General features: G+C 39.5%; 1 long non-coding RNA gene across 2 annotated transcripts in view; it reads left to right on the forward strand.

Moving 5' to 3' along the window:
- The window catches only part of LOC138739961 (uncharacterized), a 91,457-nt gene extending 72,965 nt beyond the window's left edge, over window positions 1-18,492 (forward strand). For both annotated transcript variants that reach the window (XR_011342612.1, XR_011342615.1), the window contains exons 5-6: window positions 16,155-16,279; window positions 18,280-18,492. This is a non-coding gene — a long non-coding RNA (uncharacterized lncRNA). The remainder of the gene's footprint in view (window positions 1-16,154; window positions 16,280-18,279) is intronic.
- The last annotated feature ends 9,298 nt before the right edge of the window (window positions 18,493-27,790 follow it).

Genomic DNA, 27,790 nt, shown 5'->3' on the forward strand with positions numbered 1-27,790 from the left:
TGGAGAGGCTGCAGGGCTGGTCGGTTGTCATGCTGTGTAACGTGAATAGAGGTTGGGGCCCCTCTGAAGGCAAGAATGACACTCTGCAGGTGGCACTGGAAATCCAGGCCTAGGAGGACTGGGGCACAGAGTTTGGGCATGACCAGGAATCTGAACCCCGTGTTTGTCTCCCCTTCCACAGTTATATCGGCCGAGCAGCGCCCGAAGGTACCAACAATCTTACCCTTGGCAGCGAGGGTGATCGAGCAGGTGGTGGGGTGGACTTTCAATCTCAGAGAGTGGGCCACGCTTTGGTGAATGAAGCTTTCAGTGCTGCCACTGTCGAACAGGCACTTTGTTACCTGTCCGTTGACTTGCACGTCCATCATAGAGTGCCCGAGGTCGTGAGGGATGTCCCTGGTCAGAGTGGTGACAGCCAGGACCATCTCAGGGTCAGAGTCATCACTCTCTGGCTGTGTGCAGCGATTTATAGCATCTGGAAGTGAGGGGAGCATCGGCCGTGGGGTGCGGTGCACGGCAACCGATGACATCTGGAGGCATGGGGTGCATCGGTGGGGCAGCCTGGTCATCGCCCATGTTGACCACGTTGTTCCCGTCTTCATCAGGGGCCCTCCATGCCAGCCGTTGTCTGGCCCAAGATGGCGGCGGCACTTGGAAGCCCACTGCATGGCTGGTCTCCTTCCCCAGCTGTGTTTGTTGCGCTGAAGGAAGTGACGTTGTCGCAGCCGGCTGAAGTGATGCATTACATCAGCCGGAAGAGATGTCACACCGTGAGCCAGAAGTGACATCACTGTAGTTCTTGGCGAGAGGCACTAGCGAGGGCAGGGGATGGTCCAGGTGCTCAGGGCACACGCTGCGTTCATCGCTGGAGGGGCCAAATGCTGCACCTTCATTGTCGGGGAAGGTGGAAATCATAGCGGGTCAATGGTGCCACCCGGCACACACACGTGGAGGGATCTGCCGGGGAGGTGGGGAGGTCATAGAGGGCTGCTGAACTGCCGGCTGGTTTTGAGAGGCACACTTTAGCAAAGTGGCCTTTCTTGTCGCATGGGGAACAGTACTGGATCCTAGCCGGGCAGTTTTGGCGCGATCGTCGATCTGATACACACTAGGACCCACAAGTACTTTCAGGGGCGTCGGGCACCTGCCGCAGTGCTGTTCTCCTCCCCAGCTCAATCTGGGGCTGCAGCTGCAGTGTGAGAGGGCCATTAGGGAGCATGGAGGAACCTGGAATCAAAGGCTTCGATGTGCAAGGCTGCAGCTTCCAGGGTTCAGACCACTTCCACTGTTTTGGTCAGGGCATAGATACTGTCTTCCAGCAGCTTCTCCCAGATGACCCTCGAGCGTAGCACTCAGACAAAGGCATCCCGGATCAGCCTCTCGACCTCCTTTGCGCCTACCCCAAGTTCAGCCAGTCACGGTCGGGCCAACTCTCACAGGTATCCCAGGTAAGACTCAGCCATATCCCCGAGTTGTTGGGTTCGGGTATTGTATTGAGGAGGTACCTTGCACAGACCGCATTCATGGGGGGCTTGTACAAGTTCTCGAGAGTGTCCATTGTGCTCTTGTATGTGGAGCAGCCTTTGCTTGCCTGGAAGGCGTGGGCATTCAGCTTTAACTGGAGTAGCACCAGCCTCTTCCAATCTGAGTCCAGGATGCCATCTGCGTGCGCCTCAATGATTGCCTCGACCAGGTGCCGCTGAATCTCAAAGCGTGTCTGGGCTTCCAGGTGGCATAAGTCGACTTCAAGGCTCCTTGCGCTCAGGAATTTTTCCATGGCAGCCGTGGGAAAAATTTGTGGATTAAATTGTGGTGCGCTGCTAGTCAGAATCAGGCACATATAAGGTAAAGACTGTACAACAGGTTTTAATCCACAAAGACTTCCACAGAGCCAGGCTGGTTGTAGCTGCAGTAACTCTGATTGAGTCTTCAGGGCAGGTGCAGGCTTATATCGCAGAGAGTGATTGACACCTGACCGCGTGGGGCTTGATCCGTTCAGGCTGTCTGATTGACACCCGGCCAGGTGTTTTCCTGTCCACTTACACTCCTGAAGGTACAGAGGTTTCCCCCTGCAGTAGGCCGGTGGTACACTCCTGCAGATACAGAGGTTTCCCCCTGCAGTAGGCCGGTGGTGTACCACCACAGTAATGCATGTTTTGTTTTCATTCTCTATAGAAATTCTCTGTTTGTTATACTGTCCGTATATGATATGCATAGCATTCTTCTAAGAAACCACATCTCTGCTGCATTGATTCTTTTTTTTCATTGCATTTGTGATGGTCCATGACTTGCAGCCACATATCAATATAGGAAGAATGTAGCAGCTGAGAGTTCTAAAATATAAGAACAATATTAATGTTTGAATTCCAAACAAATCCAATCTACTTTTCTCTAGGATAGTGGTTCCAAACCAATAGGATGCGGTGGGCCATGGAAACTTCCCAACCCACTGAGGTCATGGTGGGTCTGAGGTTATGTCTCAGTCCTCCCGGGTGACCTTGGGTGAGGTGGCGAGCAATCTGCCACTGAGGTCAGTGAGGTCATCTGGCCATCTCTCAATTTCAGAGGGTTGGTGTTCAGTACTCAGTCACAGTTCATATCAGACCTCTACACCAGACAGATTCAGATTTATTCAGAAGTGTGTGTTTTCTGTCACTGGAGACAAATACCAGAGGTATCACAGTGTTTTTTGACCCTGAGGACCCAAAAAAGAACAATATGTGTGGAGTGTGCACCAACGATTCTCCTGCCATGTTAGGAACAAAAAGTGCTATCAAAACTCTTGTACTAGTCTATCTCCAAAGCCCTCCCCACTATTGAGTACATCTACATGGAACACTGCCATCGAAGAGCAGCAGGAATCATCAAAGACCCACACCACCCAGGACATGTTCTGTTTTCGCTGCTGGCATCAGGAAAGAGATATAGGTGCCACAAAACTCGCACCAGCAGATTTAGGAACACCTGCTACCCCTCCACCATCAGACTTTTCAACAACAAACTCAATCAGGGAGTCATTTAAGGACTCTGACTTGTGCACTTCATTGATTTTCCTTGCTCTCCCTGTACTGCATTGTCTGTTTGTTTACATTCTTTATCTGTTTACAGTTCTTTTAATTATTTACATGTTTATGCTATGTACAGCTTATTTTTTTGCACTACCAATTAGTGGTAGTTCTGCCATGCCTGCAGGAAAAAAAAAGGAATCTCAGAGTTGTATGCAAAATCGTTTATGAACTCTATGACATAAAACCTGAAATCTGAAAATCATTGTTGCTCACTGTGTGCTAAATCAGTAAAGCTTTTGCTTCAAACTCCTTCCATCTTCTCTTCGGGCTGTTCTTAGTCAAGTCATCAAAGTAGGCCTTTGAATTTTCGGTTGTTCAGTTGTGTGAAAATATGGATCCAGAACTTAGGAACATGCTCTACTACACCAAAGTGTGATGGCTATCAACAGCAAAATTGTGGGGCAAGTGTTTGAACTGTGTGAAGAATTACAGTTACTCTTGAAGATTAAAAAAAGTATGAACTAGAAATTTTCTTTGATGAAAAGCTGTGGGAATTTCATCTTGCCTCACTTGTGGATACTTTTTTGATCAATTGAATGAATTAAATCTCAAGCTGCAAGCCCAGTGATACAACTATCATCCAGATTGTTGATTATCTCAGTGCATTTATACAAAAGCTTGAAATCTGGAAACAGCTGAGGGAAGAACTTGAATCTCTTTCAGCAGTAGCTGTTATTTGAATGGATGCTGATATTGCAAAGGAAGTTGTCTCGCACCTCAACTGCCTCCGAGAAGAATTCTTCCACTACTTCCCAGAAATCAGCCAAGAAGGACTGGGACTGATGAGGAACCTTTTCTGGTTAAAGTCAACGAAGTCCCTCATGATCTGAAAGATGAACTCGTTGACCTTCAAAACAATTCTAGATGCAGAGATGTGCTTGGGATTTCATCTATCTCTAAGTTTTGGCCAAAAATGATGGCTAGCTACCCCAACATTGCGAAGGTGATTCTGCTCTTCACAACCACTTATCTTTGAAAATCAGGCTTTTTGATGTTGCTACTCTTGAAGACAAAGGCATGAAATCACATTGAAATGGAGGCAGATATCAAGTGTGCATTATATACCACAGAACCAAGGATGTGGAAACTAATGGAGAAACTTCAGGATTAGGGGTTTCATTAAAGTGGCTTGAGCTTTGGTTTTGTTTGAGAGGTTTTTTTTTTTGTTTTCAGTGCAGACTTGCAGTTTTGTTTTGTTCTTTAAAAAATTTTTAAATAAAATACTTCAAATTTTATAAAGATCTGTTTCTTACAGAGCTGTCTTTGACTTGAAATTAATCCTCAGTCATTGCCATGTTAGGCCATAAATCAGGTGGACTTAGACTGAAAAAGATTGAGAACCACAGCTCTAGGAGTTCAGAATCAGAGTCCGACCAGAAGTTATTGTCATGAATAAGTCTTGAAATTCTGTTTTGTGGCCGCATCATAGTGCAAACATTCACATTATAACCATCTTACAATATTACTATAAAAAATAAAAATAGTCATGCATGAAAAGTAAAGCAGTGTCTGTGATTCATTAATTATTTAGGAATCTTATGGCAGAGGGGAAGAAGCTGTCCTTGTGCCATTGTGTGCTCATCTTTCGGCTCCTGTACCTTTTCCCTGATGGTAGCAGAGTGAAGAGGGCATTTTCTGGGTGGTGGGGGTCTTTGAGGATAGAGGCTGCCTTTTTGAGACACCACCTTGATGGTGCCTGTGATGTAACAGGCCGAATTAACAACCTTCTGGAGTTTACTCTTGTCTTGAGAGTTGGCACCTCCATACCAGGAAGAATGCTCTCCATGGTACATCGAGAAATCTACGAGAGTTTTCAGTGACATTTTGAATCTCCTCAGACACCTCACAAAATAGAACAACTGCTGAGCCTTCTTTGTGATAACATCAATGTGGAGGATCCAGGACAGATCCCTAGAGATATTGGCATCCAGGAATTTGAACTCCTCTCCAATACTGAGCCCTCAATGAGTTCCAAAACAATAAAACAAAATCAGGAATGGTAGGGTTTTAGAATAAAAACTTCCACAATGCATTGAGGACAGATGAGAAGATGATGATAGAAAAATAACTGATGATCAAACAATGAGAACAAAGACCAAAGACTGATGGACATTCAGCCAAGTATCTGCTAGGGAGAACATAGAAGGCTAGTGAATAATAAAGTCAAGAAAATACATAAATGCATATCAGGCATGGTGAGTGGAAAGGCAAAGAAGTGTAAGTCTCAATGAAGAAGATACAGAAAAAATAATAATGCATATAAAGAAACTTAATCTTCTGCAAACAGAACATATGTAACCTGGGTCTGAAAGTAATACGAGGTACCAGATATAATTATTAAATCTCAATCATTTTCACAACAGTACTATGGAAATTTGAAATCGGTTGTCATTGTTGGTGATCAATAACTCTAGCTGCAGGAATTCAGTGCAGGGGATCCATGGACAAAGCCTAAGACTCACACACTTTCAATGATTCTCCAGAAATGGGGACACTGACAGACTAATGGCAGAATGTTGCATTTAATTTGCAATCATAGCAAATAATGAAGACACATCTTCATGCAACAAGATAGGAATCATTTAGTCATGCACAAATAAGTAGCAAGTAATAGTCACACCTTAAATATACCAAGCAAGGACAGTCCTGAACAATAGAAAGTAAGATCAGCTACCCTTGACAATCGATAGCATTACAATAAAGTGGGTCAGAGTCTAGGCATCTAGCAGAGCACCACTTAATACTCCAAATAACTCAACCTGACCTCCACAAATGAGGAGTACAATGGAATACTCGACACATGCATTGGTGAGTGCACCTTTAGGAGCTCTCAAGTAATTCATTCTCATCCAGGTTGAAGTTACTTGGTTCTTTGACACCACTCACCACTTTAATGATGTTAATAATCCACTCATCCAGCTCATGTAATCTGCAATGAGTACCATCTACAACAGTTAGTTAAACAGATTACACCAACCAGATGAACAAGGACTGTAGGCATAAGATAACATTACCACCTCTTGTTTTCTTTCCAAATTACATAATACCCCATCTTGGAAATGGGTCATTGGTCCTTCATTGTTACTGGGTCTAAACCCTGAAACACTAACTCAATAGCATCACGAGAATACCCTGCTCAGAAGATCTGCAATTTGGTGCAAAAAAATTTCAGATAAACTGAGCATTTTGGATAATCCGACTTTGGATAATCGGAGTTGTACTGTACATGATAACAATGTGTTGTGTATGTGTGTGCAGCATGGTCTGTAGAAATGCTCTTTTGTCTGGTTGTCATACATCATCTTCTCAAGGGAAGTTAAGGATGGGTGTTAAATGCAGGCCTTACCAAAGATATTCCAAATCCAAAAAGTAAATAAAAAATAAAAATATAATTTATTTTTTTGCTGCAAATGGCTCATCATAAGTTACAGGGAAAGCAATTTGGAAAGAGATAGGTCAAATCATTTAGTAAGATTGTGATGGATACTGGAGTATGTGGAATATAGCAAGTGTCAGAAAACTTGAATAGAAATTATATTGGCTCTACTGATGTAGCACTGTTGCCACAAAGCTCCAGTCACTTGGATTTGATACTGACCAGATTTGAACCTCTTCCCTGTGAATGTGTAGTGCATATGAAACCAAACAAATTGTAAACTGCTTTAAAGAAGTAATGTAATATTGAGATATTTTGATATTTCATTTTATGAAAATGCTGTTGATTTTGAAGAATATGAGAATAGAAAGGAAGTAAAAAAAATCCGAGGTGGAAAAGAAACTTCTATTATTTTTATCTGATAAATATGATACAGTTGATAGGTGGATATATATCATTGCCCACTCTTACCTTTCACAGGTCAGCTAGCTCTTGAATATAATGGGCCATTCAGATATTAACTGCAGGAGAAAACCAATGGTTTTTGTGAAGTAAAGCTTTGTTACAGCATGAAGAAGATTAAAAAAACCTGCAGATAATGCAATGACAGCTGATAAATCACAACAGAATGGCTAACAAGGGGATAAGAGACAGATTTTAAGAACTGTAGACAAGGACAGAAAGGATCAGAGGAGAGAAGAATTCTAAAGAAACAGCATTGTCAAAGGACACATGAAGGAAGCAGGAAGAGTGAAGAAAATCAGTGCAGGAAAGGAAAATAAAGGCATTTCATTTTATATGACAACTTAATAGCTTGACTAATGCTAATGCCACTTCATGAAATAATTTAAATTGGGATTTAAAGTTGTTTATGAATATGTAAATGCTATAAATTTGCATTCTTGAGATAAGCTTCAGGTTTTCATTGTCTCGGATTCAGGCCTAGATGCGAACAAACCTCAGGGACTTTTCATGGACATTACGTTGAATGTTGAAGGGATGAATATAGCATGTTTTTCAAAATTTTCAAAGAATTCGAACAAGTCAAAAATACTGCAGGATAGTGATAAATTAAAATTGAAAAATAATCCATAAGATTAAAGTATGAAATTAAAAAAATTCTGGAAATGCATGTTAGGACAGGAGAAAGAAAATGTTGGTTTCGTGAGATGCTAATCAAAGCAACAGCATCCCCCACATTTAAGTTTATAATATTTCTACATACACTATTTTCTCTTTTGTAAGACTGAAGAATTGAACACTGTTCTCCTTTCTTCTTTCTCCTCTGAACCCATGCATGAAGAAGTAAATCAGCAATTTCTCATTGTTTGCATATTGTAACATTTATTTGTCTCCACATATATATTTATGTTTATATAAATCTCAATCTACAAGTGACTGGCATGAAGTTGATTGGCATAATTTCATTTCATTTTTTTTGGCAACTCTGCTTGAAACTAAATTGAAGTACGGAATAAACATCTTGATTATGAATGGAAAGGGTATGACAAATGGAGAATGTTTAATTGAAACATTGAGCCTAGCACCAGCACTTTTCCTTTAGTTGCCTCAGAATCTCAGCTGATTATATTAACTTCTTCTGCAAACCTTTCCCAGAATCATCGTTCAGTAAAATGTGATATTATTGTCAAGTTTTACGTATTCCTATTTTACAGTTTATTTTATTGCGTTGGACTGCCACTTCAAGAGAACACATTTAACAAAAGCCTGCAGGCTTTGGAAAGTGACTGTGAACTGGCAGCAGGTTTTGAACAACATGTTGCAAAATTGGATACATATGGAGAAAAGCCCTTGAAATCCAGGTGCAGGGACTATGTGACCAGCATATTGAAGAAGGAGTGCACAGTTTTGCTCAGGAGCCATTTTAAGGAGTTAGCACAAGCGCAATCAGCTCTCTGAAGAAGAAATACTCTGCTGGATTGGCCTCATACATGGTAATAGACAATCTATCTGATTTAATCCTGTTAGTTATAGAGGAATGAATATATAGACAATCTGTCTGATTCCTTCCTGTTTGTTATGAAGAAATGAGAATACCACTCTGTAACCAAAAGTGTGAAGGTCACTTTTGTTCAACTGACCCACGGAAAGTGTTGTACGTGCAGAAGAAATACTGCACTTGGATGGTAACCAGAGTGAGAGTCGATTGAGTTGGCTGACCCACAAAAATGGTTCTGGAAGCTTTGTGAACATCACTTGCTTTGTGTCCCCTACACCAGAGGGGAGTTTTGGTTGACACTCGTTCAAAAAGGCATTTCATTGGAAGCACCTTAACAAGGGTTTTGTAAGTTGATCAACATTCTGTCTCTCCCAGTCTCTTTCACCCAATTTATGAACTGTTAATTTCATCTAAAGCCAGCGTGTCTCATCCATCTAAGGACTGTGTGTCTCAACTATCTAAAGCCTGCGTGTCACATCAATTTTAAGCTTGCGTGTCATCACTGAATTTCTGAAATGGAACTTTGGACTTTGAACTGCCTTTCAAGAAATGTGCCTTGAACTGTGGTGGCTTGGGGTATTCTGCATGCAAACACACACCCACCCACACCCACACACATCCACACACACCCACACACACACCCACACCCACACCCACACACACCCACATACACACCCACACCCACATCCACATCCACACCCACACACACCCACATACACACCCACACCCACATCCACATCCACACCCACACACACCCACATACACACCCACACCCACACCCACACCCACACCCACACACACCCACACACCCACGCCCACACACACACACACACACACACACACACACACACACACACACACACATCCAGACACCCACACACCCACACCCACATACCACTATTCATCATACCACTCTTCCTACACATTTAATTTTGCATGAGGCGATTCAATCAAATCCTTTCCCTCTATTTAGGAACAGCACCATGGATAGCTCACCTTTCTCAATTTTGATTTTTTTTGCAACTGGTAATCAGCAGCTTCAACTTTGAATTTTATGCACATCACTCTTATTTAATAACAGCCGGGAGGCACAGTTGGCGTAATGGTTTGTCCAACGCCTTTGCAACGCCAGCGATCAGGACCGGATTTCGAATCCTGTGCTTTCTGTAAGGCGTTTGTATGTTCTTCCCATGTCTGTGTGAGTTTTCCCCAGGGGCTCCAGTTTCCTACCACCCTTCAAAATGTACTGGGTGTTGTAGGTTAATTGGGTGTAAATTGGTCAACATGGACTCATGGGCCAAAATGGCCTGTTACTGTGCTGTATGTCTAAATTTAAATTTTAAAAGCATCTTCAAATATGTTAAATTGTAATCTCCCTCATAAAACTAAAATTCTCCACCCACTGCTGCATTGCTGAATGTAATTTTATGAATTGAGAGAGGAAAATGGCCTTCTGATGCCCAAACAAATTCAGATTAGGCCTTAACTAGATGCCAGTAATTTTATCCAAGATATGCAGGAATGTGCTAACTGTTGGCTTCTATGTCATTTTTGTAATATATTGCCACTATTTTTACATGGTCTTGTGTAATGTAAAAACTAAATCTAATAATAATTTGAACAAATTATTCAAATCTTTCCCCTTTTTGTTGTTAGATTATGCCAATTGAATTTTTTCATAATTTCTTCATCAATAACAATGAGGAAGGAGAAGTCAATTTGTTGATGTTTACAAAGAGGTCGAAGTACTCGAGATGGCAGAGGTCGACAGCATCGAGTCCACGCTGCTGAAGATCCAGCTGCGCTGGATGGGTCACGTCTCCAGAATGGAGGACCATCGCCTTCCCAAGATCGTGTTATATGGCAAGCTCTCCACTGGCCACCGTGACAGAGGTGCACCAAAGAAAAGGTACAAGGACTGCCTAAAGAAATCTCTTGGTGCCTGCCACATTGACCACCGCCAGTGGGCTGATAACGCCTCAAACCGTGCATCTTGGCGCCTCACAGATTGGCGGGCAGCAACCTCCTTTGAAGAAGACCGCAGAGCCCACCTCACTGACAAAAGGCAAAGGAGGAAAAACCCAACACCCAACCCCAACCAACCAATTTTCCCTTGCAACCGCTGCAATCGTGTCTGCCTGTCCCGCATCGGACTTGTCAGCCACAAACGAGCCTGCAGCTGACGTGGACTTTTTACCCCCTCCATAAATCTTCGTCCGCGAAGCCAAGCCAAAGAAAACAAAGAGGAAAAGGACTGAATTGAATATTTTGGATTTGATATAAAATTTCTGGCAAAAAGAAAATCAATGCTTGTTTTTGCATGAAAATAGAATATTTAAGGGCTCAGTTTATTTCCATGGTTGGTAAGTTAATAAAGTGCAAGAAAATTTGAAGATGTGAAGGATACTGATAATATTGGATTTAAAATTTTCATTTGCCAAAATAGAATATTAACTACATGATAGGAAAGCCCACCATAAAATAGATAAAACACAAGCAGGATTTGGAAAGCCCTCCTGCTTGGTCCAATTCAGGGATGTCTCAGAAAGGAAAGATTTGTAGGAACATTTTCAATATGAAGTTATATTTAAGAATTTATATTTTGATAATCACACAAGATGCCAATTTCTAAGATAGAATATAGATCTAATTCTGAGTTAGGTATGAAGGTGACAAACATATATAACTGTCATTAATGACAATATTTCAGCCTCAACATCAGCATATTATTCTTACTTTAAAGTCACAAATGATAACATCCAAATCATTAATATGGAAAATAATGAAATGTTTATTCTTTAGGAAGTTATGAAGGGAATATTTAGTGACCACTTAGGATAAAATTTCTCTTTTGTCTTGTGTTCTGATGTAGTCAATATAATTGAGTTTGAGAATTTGAGTCCAATGCGTGACATTGATTACATACTTAACACATACAATGGATGACAAATTTTTGCCACTTTATATTTGCATTAACTCATTGCTTTTTGAAGTTTTTTGGGGGGAAGTATCCAAAAAAAACCTTTCCATGTTTCAATGACCATCTCAAAGATTGTATCATTTGTGTGACTCCAATAGGAATGATACCAAGAATTAATAGTGCTTTCATAATGCAAATTGTAAAATGGAATATAATTCTAGATTGATAGCAGCTCTTAATGAACTTGCAATGCTTTTTATTTACTTTAATTTTTTTAATCCACTTATGCAGAAAACAAAGAGAAGGGAGTGAGAGCTTGGTCCTAAAATCTGTTACCATGTTGAAGAATTTGATTCAAGCTCGATATTAATACATACAGTCATTGAAAATAGCTTTTATCTTCTTGGATTGATGTGTGGCCTGCAGATCTACAGTTTTAGTTTCAGTATGGATATTCAATAGTTTGTTTCTGAATGTTTAGAAAAGTCCATAAAATATTCCACTCTTTATATTTACTCTGACTAATAAGGACAACATTTAATCTTAGTGTAAGTTTTACATTGTCTATCCATGAAATAATCCTATAGGATTAAAGTGGCAACTTGACAGGATATGTCCTATTCATCCACTAATCCTAGAAATTTTCTATGACTTCAACTGTTGCTACTCTGATTGAACTAAACGGGAGAAGAAATAGCAATTAATCTTTCCCCGTCATGTTTTGTTAGTCTGATCTATTGATGGCAAGATTTTATTTGATATATTCCCAGAGGATTCGATATTATTTTTACTGAGTAATATTAAGGTTATAAGGCCAAAATTACATTTAAATATATATCAAATTGAATTTGTGTTAATTGTGATTGTCACAGAGTTCTGTGTTCTGTATTAGCCTATGTGTTGTGTGGTTTTATGTTAAAAAGTGACAGTTTGCCTTTAAGAGCCAAAGTGAAGGTGGACTGCTGAGAGAGTGGGAGAAGGACTGAGCATTTGCAGAAAATGAAAAAAAATTCCTGGACTTGGATGATAAATCATCACAAGGGGTGCTGAGGAGTTGAAGAAGGCCCAAACCATGAGTCATTGTCTGGAAGACAGTTTAGGATGTTAGGCATTTTAAAAGGAATTAACATTCCAAAGGCAGCCAGAAGGATCTGGACCAAGCCATTGTTCCTCTCTCTGCAAGCAACACAAGAAGACAACTTCGAATTTTGTCCCCCTCCCCCCCTCTCTCAAAGATCTTTTGGCTTCAGTTTACCAAACAAACTGAATTTTGTTTATGATCTTTGCTTCAGTTGAGATCGAAGTTTTATGAATCTTGTGTTTAAGTTTTTTTTTTCTTTGGGCTGGTTGGAAGTGTAGCTTAGACTTTGATTATGTATGTTATATTTAGGCTGGGGAATTTATTAGTTTTACACTGTTATAGAGATTTGCATAGTAACCAGTGGGCATTGTTATAAAAGGGGGGATTTTGAATTAAAGTTTGAATGTGATTTTTTTTTGTTAATAAAGTAATTGTTCATCTTTACCCCTGTGTGATATGCCTTTGTGGTTGTTGGTTTGATCTTGTAACACAATTGTGTATAGCAATATCATGGAAGTCAGAAATTGATTTAGGCATGGAAAGATGGCATGCTGAACTTCGTAGTTGTTTACCATTAGAGAAAATTACTTATAATTTGTGAGATAAATATCATATTTTGAAAAATATGGAGCCCCTATTCACAAAATGTTGGTTTGCACATGTGATTGACTCTCTGAAGACCTCACTTCTTGGTTTTCTCCAATAGATTTTTCTGTATAACAGTTTTATCTTTGGCATTCATCAGTTTTCTTCCTCCTATTTCTTTTATTTTTAGGGGTGGGGGGGGTTGGGAGGGTGGGGGGGGTTGGGAGGGTGGGGGGGGTTGGGAGGGTGGGGGAGGGTTGGGAGGGTGGGGGGGTTGGGAGGGTGGGAGTGGGGGATGGGAGTATATTACTACATGTAATATTTTAAAAAAAAAATATTTTACAATAGAATTTAATATTTTACAATAGAATAAAATATTTTACAATATAATTTAATTATATTAGAGTTTAAAATGTATAAATAAAGTATTCAAAAATAAGATTTTATTTGATACTTATGAAATGGATTGAAGTGTAAAAATATGTTGAGTCTAACTTCTTAACAGATACCAATCACTATTTATATTTGCTAACCTGTTCTCCTTTCCCCTTGCCTTCCCATCTCCCTATCCCCTTTCCCTCAGCTCTTCACCCCCTTCCCTCTCTATTCACACATTCCTCCTCCCCCTGTTTGCTGCTGTGGCCTCCCCACCTTCTCTCATCACCCATTCCCTCCTACCTTTGCAACCTTGGTCCTCCCCCCTTGCCTCCCCATTTTATTTCAGCACATGCCACTATTCTTCCATACTTTGATGAAGGGGTCAACCCTGAAATGTCAGTTATATTTGCTTTATAAAGTGCACTATTTGACTCGCTGAGTTTCTCTAGGATTGTGTTTTTTATTTTAACCACAGTACCTGAAGTCTTTCATGTTTTACTGTTATCTATATTTCATTAAGTCATAGTTTGGCCCTATAGTTCCATTTGTGAACTATGAGACTACTGGACAATTGGAACAAGATTATGAATATGTCTATATTCCATTCAGTTACTCAGTCAAGGGATATGCTTAGAGTGGCAAGCTGTTCAGACTTAAAAACCATTCAAATTGAATGAATTTGTGCTATCTTCAACTTCTCTTCTGTAAGACTCATTCTAGATTGAAAATTGGAGACTTCCATCAATCTGCAACTTTGCAGCAATAAAAAGTGATGGTCAAGATATAACAGGAAAATACCATGCAAATAAGAGCCTATTTCAGACTCAGTGAAGTTGTTTATCACTTTGCAAGAGTTTAACTCAACCATTCAATGTACATCATCCCTGATTTTTAATTCCATTAAATTTTATGGGCTGAGGGCTAATGCAAAGCAAATGTTGAAGTTGAATAAATTAATCACCAGGGTCTGAAAATTTGCAATTTGTGACATTTCTCTTAATCCCCTGATTTTGCTGGTTGATTTGCACATTAATAAGAAAATGCCAATACTTCTCCAGCTAGATTTAAACCATTAAACCTTCAGGAAGAGTTCAATATCTGAAAAAAAAGAATCCATTTAAAGCTGATGTCATTGAAATTTCTTTCTCTTTAAAAATATTTTATTGAGTTCAATATAATAATCCCATATAAATGTTGCATTACTATAACAGAAAGAAAATATCATAATGTATACATATAAAACCACACTAATTAACAATTTCCAATTTTCATTATGAATTATCAATAAATATGGTTAAATAAAAATGAAATTCACTTGAATTACATTATAAGCATTCTATTCATAACTTGGTAAAATATCAAATGATGTTATAGTCTAGGACATTCATACATAAACCATAATTAATCATCTTATTTTAAAAAAAAACAAGAAAAGCAAACTAAACTAATACTAATCTAATCCTCCCTCTAACACAGAGAAGAGAACAAACCATGAAACTGGATGGGATCACTACCTCCAGAAGGCTGTCAGAGCATTGCCAGGGCAGTTAAATAGCCTAAAACTGCCAACCATGATAATAATCTGTGAATGGACTCCATATCTTTGAAAATGCTATTGAAATCTTTTGTTTCTCAACTTAATTCACAATCTTCCTCATTGGTCTCTGCAATGGATACATTCCAACTGTTTGAGAGCTGAGTACCAAATCTGTTCTCCTTTGTTTCATCACCTTCGTCTTCACCTTCTTCTTCACTTATCTCGGTTTTTTGTAGAAAATGGATTTTATAGAATCTTCTTCCATAGCTCTAATGAAAGTTTGATTTAACTTCATATTAATTCACATTTGCAACATTTTCCTTTGCCAAACAGGCTAGATATCTACAGGGTGAGTCACCCTTGCAATCAGTGCCAAGAATATGTGTAATGATGTATTTTCCCATGCATTGATCCTTTTATTTTATAGTAAAGCAGCAAAATTTGGACCAGTTTTCCTTGGGGATGCCCATCATTAGTCTTAAAAAAAATGTGATGTTAAACTAGCCCATCTGTAAGGTAAATAACTTGCTTGTCCATTTCTTTACACCCCGCTAGTCCCCTTCACTAATATTATGCTAACAAACATAATGTTTAGTGGATTCATCCTTCACCCTCACCCCCACCACCCCCAATCTCAAATATTTAGCCAAGGTGGTCTGGTTATGAAAACATGTAACATGCAGAAAATTGAAAATCAAATGAGTTTTGATGCAATGTGAGAAAAAAACAAAACATTTAGAATGCATTCCATGCATCCATTTTTGCAAAATGTAACTTTCAAAATCCTTATTAATTAACTTCTCTCTAAAATGCCTTCACCCTCACATTGTAATCTACTTATTCCCTAATTATATTCCCCCACAGTTCCTCCCCCCGACACACACGCACACACACACACACACACACACACACACACACACACACACACACACACACACACACACACACACACACACACACACACACACACACACACACACACACACACATTTTCCTTATCTTTATTTGATTGAAGCAAGAGATCATATACTGAGTAACATTCTCACAAAAATCTTCTGCAAAATGTCTTCCTTCTCTGCTTTCAGCAACTTTCTAAAAACCCATGCTCACCTCTTCTAATCCATCAGTCACTTACTCAATGAACATTTATTTGTTTTATTTTCTGTTGTGATAAAAATTGGGTGGCTCATAAATTCTTGGAGCAGAATTCAGTGGTAGAATTGTTGGTTAATGTGCACATTATTTTCAGTGGCAAAACCACCCTGCGATGAGGATGTGACTCAAAGTGAATTGTGAATCACCACCTATTACTGGAAAATTTGACCTGTCTCGTCATTAGCCACATGAAAGTAACAGCTCACCTTCAAATTCCTTGTGAGTTCGAAAAGGTCCTTTATTTTGTACCTTAATTACCAATTAAGCAGAAATTCATGGCTAGTGTAATGCAGTGTGACGGCACTTCTAATACCTTGTTTATATTCCTGAAATGCCATTCAAATTATCTGCTCCAGAACACATTGCCATGGAAGCAATAAATTTATTTTAAATAAAAGTTGAAACATTTCACTCAGTTTTCTCCTTTCTCCACTCAATTCATTTTTTAATTTTTGAAAAAATCTTTATTTCATTATCTGTTGATCAGTCTGTAATTCAACCTTCTTCCTTTGCTGTTATTCCCCTTTTCCATTCTCAACCCATTAAATCTTATGGAGGATATATGAAGTTAGCCCTGGACCAAGATACTTGTGATACAAAATACCTTTAAGGGAAGATTAGTTAAAATGCCACCAGAGAGTTAGCAGGAAGGGAAAGATTTGCGACATCAGGCTACAAAGAAAGAAAAGGAAATATCTTCAAAAACTGAACAAAAGTCTAGGAACTTTCAGTTAGAATATTTAGAAGATCAGGAAATAATATGAATCAGAGAAAAAAGAGGAGTGGCACCTGAAACTGCCAGATGTAAGAATATAGGCCACCAATCTTTAAACAGGAAGAGGTTAACCAATGGGGAAAAGAGGATCTAATTGGAATTAAGTAAAGCCATCACAGAAGATTACATTGGTATAAAGTTAGATCTGAGAGAATGGTTAGAGGAGGAATTAAGAGTTCTCAGTGAGAGAAAGTACATGAAATTCAGCTTGGGTGGAGTTTGCGGAGGTTTGATATGACATCAGGAACCCTCGAATTACTACAGAGGTGTGGTGGAATGTGTACTGACCAGCTGCATCATGGTCTGGTCTGCAAAAATCAATACCCCTGAGCGTAAAGTCGTGTAGTGGACACAGCCCAGGACAAAACAAGCAATGCCGTCCCCACTATTCAGTATATCTATAGAAAACGCTGCCATCAGAGGACAGCAGCAAACATCAAAGACCCTCACCACCCAGCACATGCTCTGTTCTCACAGGTAAGAGGTATAGCTGCTACCCCTCCACCATCAGACACCTCAATGACAAACTCAATCAGAGAATTATTTAAGGACTCTGACTTGTGCACTTTATTGATTTTCTTTCTGTTCTCTTGGTATTGCACAGTCAATTTGTTTACATTTTACACTGTGTACAGTTTATTTTTTGCACTACCAATTAGTGGTAATTCTGCCATGCCCACAGAAAAAAAAAAGGAATCTCAGGGCTATATGTGATGCTGTGTAAGTACTCTGACAATTCATCTGAAATCTGAAGCTGCAGAGGAGATCATTCAATGATGATTGACCACCATCAAAGCCTGAATATACATTCCAGAGAAACAACATGTCATGACCACAATAAAACAGAATGCCTCTGCATGGCACATATAGTGTTGATGTACAATATCAGTTCATTAAAAAAAATACTCAGTGAAAAAAAGAAATGTAGACACAGTATTGATTGAAAGAAAAACAAATATGAATTGGGTAGTTTTATTCAAGGATGATTTTGATAGAGAGTTTTGTAAGGGGAACAGTATCTAAGAAGAGAAACTCACTTATATCATCAGAAAACAAAATGGCCATTAAAAAATATCAGATGGTCAGAAGTTTTACTTTCATTCTTTTGAGTTTAAAAAGTAAGAAGAGAGCAATCCAGAAGCTGGGAGATTGATACAATCCAAGAGAGAAAGATTGCTTAGATGGTGCCCCTTCCAAAACTTGGGTGTAGATAGGAACCTGCATCTGGCTCAGGTTTCTGCAGGTGCATCATCTAAACTAACAATCTCTAGCACCTAAAAATTCTAGATCAGTGGAGGAAAAATAACCCAACAATTACAGTTTCCCTGCCAAGTCCACAGAATATATATCATGAAACATCTATTGTTACTTATATTTTTTTCCAGGTGACATTCTAAATCTATATACATATTTAACCATGTTTATTTCTCTGTTTGTCTTGTAGAAAACAATTGTGCCAGTAATATCTGAACTCAGGACAAAGATTATGTAAACAAAAAAATGATTGGAATGTACGACAAAACAGGCCCTTCAGCCAACTCATCCAGGCCAACCAAGTTGACATTTCAGGCTAGTCACATTTGCCTGTATTTGACCCATACCCTCCTAAGCCCTTCCAATTCATAAATCTATCCAAATATCTTTTGAACATTAAGATTGTGCCTGCTTCTACAGTTTCCATGGATATGGACCACCCTCTGAGTGAAAAGGATTTTTTTTCCTCTTAAGTCAATCCCCTTCACCTTAAATCATGTCAAATCAATGATTGAAAAATACTTAAATTGAACTTTTTTACTAAATAAAGAATTTAAATATAATTGTCTTTTGTCTGCTTTCTTTCTCTTATTTTCTATTTTTAACTATTTCATAATGTCGTCCTTTTACAGACATGATCCGACTTATTTTGATTGCCAAGTTTATTAAAGAGATTTCTGTATGGCTGCTTAATTCTTAACGTTGCAGTGAAGAGAAAGTTTCATCTGCTGCCCTTTGGACTTCCAGTTGCAATTCCATTATACTCTACATCCAAAAGAGGGGATATAATTGTCTCGTCCTTCTCACAGAGCTGGTACAGTGATCACCTTAAGCTACATATTTTGATTTTCTGTTTAACAATACAAGATTATGCCCAAATAATTTGCAAGTCTTTACTGGTTATTGTCATGAGCACCCAGTTTAATAAACTTAATGAGCCATAATTTGCTGAATCTGGACAATAAAACTCATCCACCATTGGTCAACTGTTCTCTTGTTTGGTGAATTACAACAATTTTTTTGTCACAAATTACTGAAAGTGTGAGTTGACAAAATTGGACGAAAGATAAAAGAATACCAGGATTTGAGGGAATAGAGCAAGGAGCTGTGTATTTTCTGCATTAATTATTTTGACTGCAAAATTAACAGCACAGGGATTGCCTGAAAACTGCAAGTTAAAGTGGACAAAGTCAATGTCAAATCTGCGTTAAAGGGAGAAATGTAGATAGGGAAAGAAAAATTTTGGAAGAGGAAGAAAAGTTAACTTTATCGAGATTTACATTGGAAACGTGAATTAGATTAGATTATAGTAATACTTAGTTTTCAGCAACAATGATTTTGATGGCCAGAAATAAATATTGATATAAATAGTACCAAGATGGAATTACTGTATCTGAAGTATCTGCCTGTTTAAATGACAATGCGGGTAAAGCAATTCAATGCCATTCAAAACATATCATTAATGAGTTGAATACTGGGATGTTGCTTTCACTTCTCAATCAACTTATGGATTTCCTTATTTAACCTTGTTTCTGCCCCTTGGTGGAAGTTGCTGTACCATTTATGCATAAATATTAAAGATCACCATTAATCTTGTCATTATTTTTATGTCAAATGATGCCTCATTACTATTTGTGCTACATGCACAACTCTCAATGAATTACACTTTTGCAGCTATGACAAATTCACTTGCAGAATATTAACAGGCATTCTAAGGCCCACTCATGACTGCTCAGCACCAGACGTTAATAGATGCATTTAACTCATGCTAATCTTGATCCTGCATGCTCACTTTGAAGCTGTCAATGAAGAACAAGGCAACTGCTCTAAATATCATCTAAGTCACAAATAATTTTTTTTTATCATTTGGATTCTATTTTTACATAAACTAGGGGTAGAAATAACCACTGAACTATCTTCTCTCTACCACAATGGAAAGGAGGACCTTTGATCCAATGTTTACACAAAAATGTATTAGGATTGTAAGTTAATTGGTACATTTGGGATACACAGGATCATGCACCAGAAGTACCTGTTACCATACAGAAGAGGCCACATTTATGGTTCATTCCTGAACTCTGGTGCTGCCTGTGTGGAGTTTGCACTTTCTCCGTATATCTGCTCAGGTTCTCTCCAGATGCTTTGGCTTCTTGCTACTGGTGGGTGACCCTTGACTATACCAAGCCACAAAGCATTATTAGCCCATCTGGTCCCCAAGTGAGGTCTCCTGGGGATGTGACTGATGTGCCTGACTGATACTGCCATGGAAAGATTTTTAAAAGTGCTGGCCCATTTTCTATGGCTCAACATATTAGTATGCATATTTGCCTCGAACAGCAATCTATGAGAAATACAGAAGTTGGATTTTAATATCTCTTAAAAGGAGTTACACTTTCTTCATTTCCATCATTACTCAAGACACAGAAGGAGGCCATTTCAGAAAGTAAGTCTCTACCAGCTCATGGACCAATCCCAATCCCATTAAATCTCAGAAGACCAAGGAAATCATTGTGGAAGCCACACTCATGTCCCTATTTACATCAATGGAGTTGTATCAAGCTTTAAATTTCTTGGTGTCCTCATTTCCGATGATCTCACCTGGTCCCTGAACAACTCCATCCTGACCCAAAAGGCATAACAGCACCTTAATTTTCTGTGGAGTATGCGAAAAGTATACCTCTATCCCAGGGTACTGATGGATTTTTACCACTGTACGATTGAGAGCATACTTACCTGTGGCATCTCAGTGTGGTATGGCAATTGTATCGTATCAGACCATAAAGCAATTAAATGAGTGGTGAAAACTGCCCAGTGGATTATTGGATAATTCAATTGCCCACCACTGAGAAAATCTATCAGGAACACTTTCTGGGCAGGAAGAAGAGCATCATCAAAGATGGACCACACCTAAAATATGGACTTTTACCCTTCTCCTATTTTGTAGGCTCCTCAGAAGCCTTCACTCTCGAACCAGCGAGTCCAAGAAGAGCTTTTTTCCTCGAGGCTGTGACCCTGCTGAACCTTAAATCACAGCGCTGAGTGGTTCTAGTACTCTTATTATTGTTTGCTTGCTGAATCTGCTTGTTTTTATTTGCACATAGTTATTTGTACATCGCATTATTTTTTTAACTTCTGGTTGGATGCTAATTGTATTTCATTGGCTTTGTATTTTACTTGGTGCAATCATAATTGTAGTGCACTATCAGTAACTGCCAAGACGAGGGAATGATAGGCTTTAATATACAGAAGAACCTTGTTGGCCTGGATCCAGGTATAGGAATGGATGGAAGGGAGACGTGGCTCAACCTTTATGGCCCAAGACCACAGGGGAGGAGTAATAGGGTATGAGTCATCAGTGGGAGGGCCAGCTCTGTATATACAGTAGCGAACAATAACTATATACAATGGAGGAAACATATCACCACAATACTAAAGTTGAATCTAATCTAATCTAATATAGCACAGCACAGTAACTGGCCCTTCAGCCCATTCATTCCACATTGATTATCCAGAACCTATCTACACTTGTCCAATATTAATGATTTTTAAAAATTCTCCTCACATTTTCATCGACTCCACCCTGACTCTAGGTTCCACCATTTTGGGAAATTTACAATGGATTAACCAGTCCATACATTTTACTCTGGGATGTGAGAGAAGATCAGAAAACCTAGGGAAAACCAATTCAGTTACAGGAGAAACATAAATACTCCATACGGAACAGCACCAGAGATCAGGATTGAAACCAGATTACTGAAACTGAGGCAGCAGCATTCTCTATTCTGCAACAATGTTGCTTATTAATTTTCCCAGTAACCTATTCTTCACACATTCCGATCAATTCCCCCGCAGATTACACTATTCATTTATGCACTTTGGTTACAGAAATTAGTTCTCCTACTAGCACACATTTCATTTGGGATATGGAAGGAAACCCATATGATCACAAGGAGAACATGCAAACTCCACACAAATAAGACTCAAGGCCAGGACCGAACCCAAGCTGTGGTATAGTGCCACAACAGCACCTTATAGGTCAAGGATATTCCAATTATTGCAACTTTTTTTCATGCATTCCTATATTTAGCATTCTGCTCAGCAGACAGTTGGCTTACCACAAATGAGTGAAATCCAATTTCTAGGCTCAAGCAAGCTAATATATGAACAGATTGTCCCTTACATTTAATTGAAATTTAATTAATAAAACCATGTCACAATTCAGAAGCCGTGCTTCATGATCCACTTGAGTTCAAGTTCGATACTTTGGCTTGGCTTCGCGGACGAAGATTTATGGAGGGGGTAAAAAGTCCACGTCAGCTGCAGGCTCGTTTGTGGCTGACCAGTCCGATGCGGGACAGGCAGACACGATTGCAGCGGTTGCAAGGGAAAATTGGTTGGTTGGGGTTGGGTGTTGGGTTTTTCCTCCTTTGCCTTTTGTCAGTGAGGTGGGCTCTGCGGTCTTCTTCAAAGGAGGCTGCTGCCCGCCAAACTGTGAGGCGCCAAGATGCACGGTTTGAGGCGTTATCAGCCCACTGGCGGTGGTCAATGTGGCAGGCACCAAGAGATTTCTTTAGGCAGTCCTTGTACCTTTTCTTTGATAATATATACATCAGAAGCAATCTCCAGAAGTCAACATTGAGGTGCAAGTGGATATCAACTTACAAAATAGAATGGCCTGAATTCATTGGCAAATAGCAGACATCTTTTTATATGGAGTCAAGTCACTTTCTAAATATTTAGCTTTTAATGTGTGAATGTAACTTGCTTTTCATCTCAGTTAATTAGTAAAACCATGACCTGGCTGTAACACCTCCTTTCTTTTTGAGTCTAATTGACAATAGTGTGAAAACTTGTTTATAACCAGGAAAAAAAAGACACAACCACCAAATTCTGATGCTATGATTAGTATTTCTGCAACTTTTGATAAAATAAGAGTGGTGTTGTGGAAGTTCTAAGAAGATATGGGCAAGCATAATTAATGGCACAATCCCCAAACTATTGTGACATTCTGGGGTCTCCAAAGCACTGGAATGGCTTAACAATAATGCAAATCTTCAGAAAGATTTAGAGCACTGAGAATTTCCCGAAGGCACTTTTGCAAACATTCTTATGAAAGAGATGGATATTTTTAAGATATTCAATGAATATGGGATTTCTGCAGAAAAATAATGACAACTTAAAAATCAGTCTTGATCTTGTTTAATGGTAGATGATGTACCAGAATCTAAAAAAACTATTCCTATTTATATTGCTCTTATTCTCTGACCATCACTGTTACTTTACAAGCTTGCACATCCATCTTCAATGCCATCAGAATCCTGACTTTCACACATTCCTCTGGGAGATTTTCAAGTCAAACTTATTATCATCTAACTGTACATATTGTGAGAGAGTATACAGAGGTGTTTGGTAGATAAATTGGGAAAGGTTTGTTAGAGCAGGTCATACACAATTTAAAAAAAAAAACAGATATTTTGCAGGAGTTTTTGCAAGAGTCTTCAGACTCATGATGGACTGTTATTTGCAAAAGGCAACAAGTGTAATAACAGACAGTAGCAGCTTTGTCTGGATAAGAGCATTTACTGTCTGGTAGATCATGTGATCTTTGCAGACAGAAAGCAGAGCAGGCTTTGGAGAGAGAGAGAGAGAGAGAGAGAGAGAGAGAGAGAGAGAGAGAGAGAGAGAGAGAGAGAGAGTAGAGAGAGCCTGGTCAAAGGAGAGGTCTGGCTGTCTCGTGTTTCCCTTGGAATAGGAGAAACAGAATGGAACACATTGTTCGAACCCTGGTCCTGATTGCTGCCACTGTAAATGCATTGTGCTAACTGCTAAGAGTTAAAGGTTTATGAGTTCCCTGGGGCAGAGGATTTACATCCTAAGGTGCTGAATGAAATGATTTCCGAGATAGTCAATGCACTATTAATGCTCCTCTAAATTTCCTAGATTCTGACAAAGTGCCAAAAGTTTGGAAAACTACTAATCTGAGATTCCTATTCAAAAAGTGAGAGGAGCAAAAGAGGTTAAGTGGAACTGAAAATTTATAATTGAAATTGTGTTGAAATCTTTTTCAATGTATCAGCTAATAATAATTATAGCTGTGGTTTCAAAATTCTTAAGTAAAATATTTTTTTTTTTAATTGTGTTGAAATCAATTGTTCAGGAAACTATAAATAATTTAGACATCCAGAATGTTCCAGGAGGTGTTTGTTGAGGTGCCTGAGGAAAGGTTATGTTCCAACAGCCCATGAGGTTGAAGACTTGTTAAACAATCCTGTATCCACTGGCATGATTATGTGTTTGGTTAACGCGCAGGAAGAATAGATGGAGGACTATTTTCAGTATAAGTTAATGATTGGAGGAATGAAGTGAATGCACAGTAATTAGATTTGCAGATGTGAAGGGAAATTGTGAAAAGGTTAATCAGCTTACACAGAAATATTGATAAATTTAGCGAGAAGGCAATATTTTGGTAAAGTAACATAATGCAAGAATATCTGAACATTCATTTTGGAAGGAAGAAGGAAAGTATGACTTGAAGGGAAGAAAAGTTGAAGAACGCTCTCCTGTTTTGAGGTCTTGGTGCATGAAATACAGAAAGCTGCTACATCAATTACAGGGAAGGCTGGTGGAATATTGCCCTATAGCTAATTATTACAGAATTTGGAATTTTAAAAGATCATAAAAGCATTGTTAAAAACATGAGTAAAGGAGTAGGGTATTTATCCATGAGCTGCTTTTACTTACAATCCCTTCTCCATATCACTCTCACTAATGTCAGGTTTAAATTAAGAATTCACCTAGTGTCACTTATCATTAGAAAGAAAAGATTCCAAATGTTTTCCACCCTGAATGCATTCAAGTATTTCCTAAATTCACTGCTGAAGGGTCCAGCTCAACTCTTTAACTGCCCCTTCATCCCAAACTTCCCACCAGATTAATAGTTTATTATTTTCTTCACACTGGTCCTGGTTCGGGTAGAGAGGAGAAACAAGGGGATCTCTTCAAACATGCTAATTATGGTTTTTAGACTGCAGACATGTAACGGTACAAACAAGGAACTTTGCCGCTACACGGGCAGTCTAAAAAGGAATGTGCAAGAATATTAAGTCAATTCCTGCACCGCGATTTATCCTGCAGGATCCCTACAACTTTTTAGAGGAAGCCTGCAGTGTAAATCGTACCAGAAAAAAATTGTTCTCAGCCATCCACTCAACTGCACGGCCAACCATTGGGACTGTGACATCAGGTACCTGCAGTCTAAAAAAGGCGCCCAGTGTGAATGACCACACAGGCAGTAATTATGTTAATTTTTTTCAGTGATTTTCCCAACATTACAGTCTAAAAAAACATTATTGTACCTCATGTCCACAGACTATTAAGTCGCTCCTCTCAAATGAAAGAGGAGTTAGCATCAAGAATTGTTTTTTTTATTATTAAAGGGTAACATCATTCTTGGATAGGATCTGAAAAATCATAAAACAGAACTCAAGGGAGACTTTGAAAATGATATGTTACTATCAAAGAAGAATCTCCAAATTACATTGTCGAAACATTATGAATAGATTGTATAGAAAGATACAGTTTTTGTTGTTACTCCATCTGCAGAGCTCCAAATGGTCCATTTTGGAAATTGAAGCAGGGGTCTAGCAGATTGTGTTTGGGAGTGACAATATTTATTTCATTGAAAATGCACTGAGCAAAAGGACTCTGTTTACCTGGAATTTAAGATTGTCAAATTAAGTAGCCTGTGGCACTAACTGCTTTACAAATGCACCACCTGATTAAAATCATGGACAGCTTGAAAGATCACTTACTTTTATGTCCTGACTTGGCGACGTGAAATGTTTCTTCTTGATTGTGCCTCAGGCACCTTATTAACGACTGCAATTCCCTTATTATTGGTGAGCTAATTCATTGAAATTTCAATGAACTTAGTGAATTCACAAGTCAAAACAATTAACAAGCTGTTCCTTTTTTTACAAAAGAGTGATTGGAAATGAGGGGCATACATAAAAAAAAATGTATGCAATAATTGGAAGAGATGGAAGTTCTTATTCTTAAATATTCTGGCAATTTCCTAGGCAATGCATACTAATGCAATTCAAGATCATAGATAACAAAAAAAAATAAAATTGTGGCACTGCTGGAGCTGTTGTAACTGCAGTGCTCACGCTGGTGCAGACCTGGGGGGAGTGGGGAATGGAGGCACAGCACTGTTTCGAAGCGTTCAGCTGTCCAGTCTTAATGTCCTTTAAATGATCTGTTAATAGAGCCGACAGTGGTTTTGTAAGTAAAATCCTGCAACTACAGAGTTCTGTGCCCAAGATAGTAGTACTTGTGTTCAACAACAGCCATAAGGGACTACAGATGGGGGAGCAGTGTACCAGCGCAGGCCAACAGACACGAGGAATAACATCCCAGCACCTCCCCCCATTAAGAAAGAGAGGTAGAGGGAAAGTGTCCTTGGCAGTGGGCCATCATGTGTCTCAGCCCCAACACAGACTGGAAGCTATCCACGGTCACAGGACCCAATGGGTGGCAGGATGTTGGAGAATGGCTCATTGGAATCCCAGGATTCGAGAGGGTGTTGAAGGTAAGAAGGGCTCCTAAAGGGCATTGGCTTCCTGATTGTTTTGGAGGTTTGGTTATGGAGCTCAGGTTGCCAATGAATCAAACAGGAGTCAGTGTGGCTGCAAGACTGTGAGAGCACTGGAGATGAATCCACAGACACTCAGTGTCTCTGAAGGGGGTCTCCTTTGATTCTCTTTCTCTCATACTGTAGCGGGAGCTGGGTGACAATAATGGTGACTCTTTGTCTGCCTTATGGTAGGCAGAAGGCAATTTTGTGTAATGTTACATGTTCTATACTATTACATGACAAAATCACAAAGATCCTCCAGAAATTGGGCCTGTCTGCATGGTGCACCCTCTCAATAACGGAGAAGAACTTGGCTATCAGGGTCCACAGTGCTCTCAGTAATGCTGTACATGGTGCAGGTGTGGCTCATACCCTGCACCTCTGCCCTGGCGGTTACCAGATCAGTTTTCTGATCCATTTTGGGATTCAAAATTGATAGGGTCTGAAGGGGCACGATGTATATGTTTCCATGTAATGAGGTCAAGGGTGAACCCAAGGGTGTCTCTCTTCCTGATGACCACTTTGTGTGTAGTTGCATCAGGCTGTGTGTAGAGGGCATCAAGTGCTGTTGTGAGCTGAGGTTTTGCCTATTCCATGTCTTGTGAAGGATAGGCCTGGCCCCATTGCCATGCAATGTCCCATTTAGCTGGACTTTACCACATCACCTATCCTTCGTGAAAATGTTTATCCAGACCAGCACCATCGATTACAAGGCCATCAGTAAGTGATCAGCACAGAATATCTAGTAGTCGCTGAGAGATGAGGACTCAATTGACCTAGTGGAGTGGTGCCCTAAGTAGATCGTTCAGATCATCTGGTGGAATGACTCATTACCAGTGCTGATGATCAAGCACCAAGAAATGGCCAGGCTGGCAGTGAGAGGATCCCTCCCAGGCAGATCTTTCTGTATGATCAGAACATCAACATAATGCACATTGTCCCCGAGATGTCTGTGAGGGAGAGGAGACAGTCACCTCCCTCTTTGCTGAATGCAGATCAGTGAAGAATGTAGAGACAAATGAAAGAGTCCTTGTCATGTTTCATCCCTAGCAGCAGAGTGACAGAG

Source organism: Narcine bancroftii, chromosome 7 (genome assembly GCF_036971445.1).
Source record: "Narcine bancroftii isolate sNarBan1 chromosome 7, sNarBan1.hap1, whole genome shotgun sequence".
Classification (NCBI taxonomy): domain Eukaryota; kingdom Metazoa; phylum Chordata; class Chondrichthyes; order Torpediniformes; family Narcinidae; genus Narcine; species Narcine bancroftii.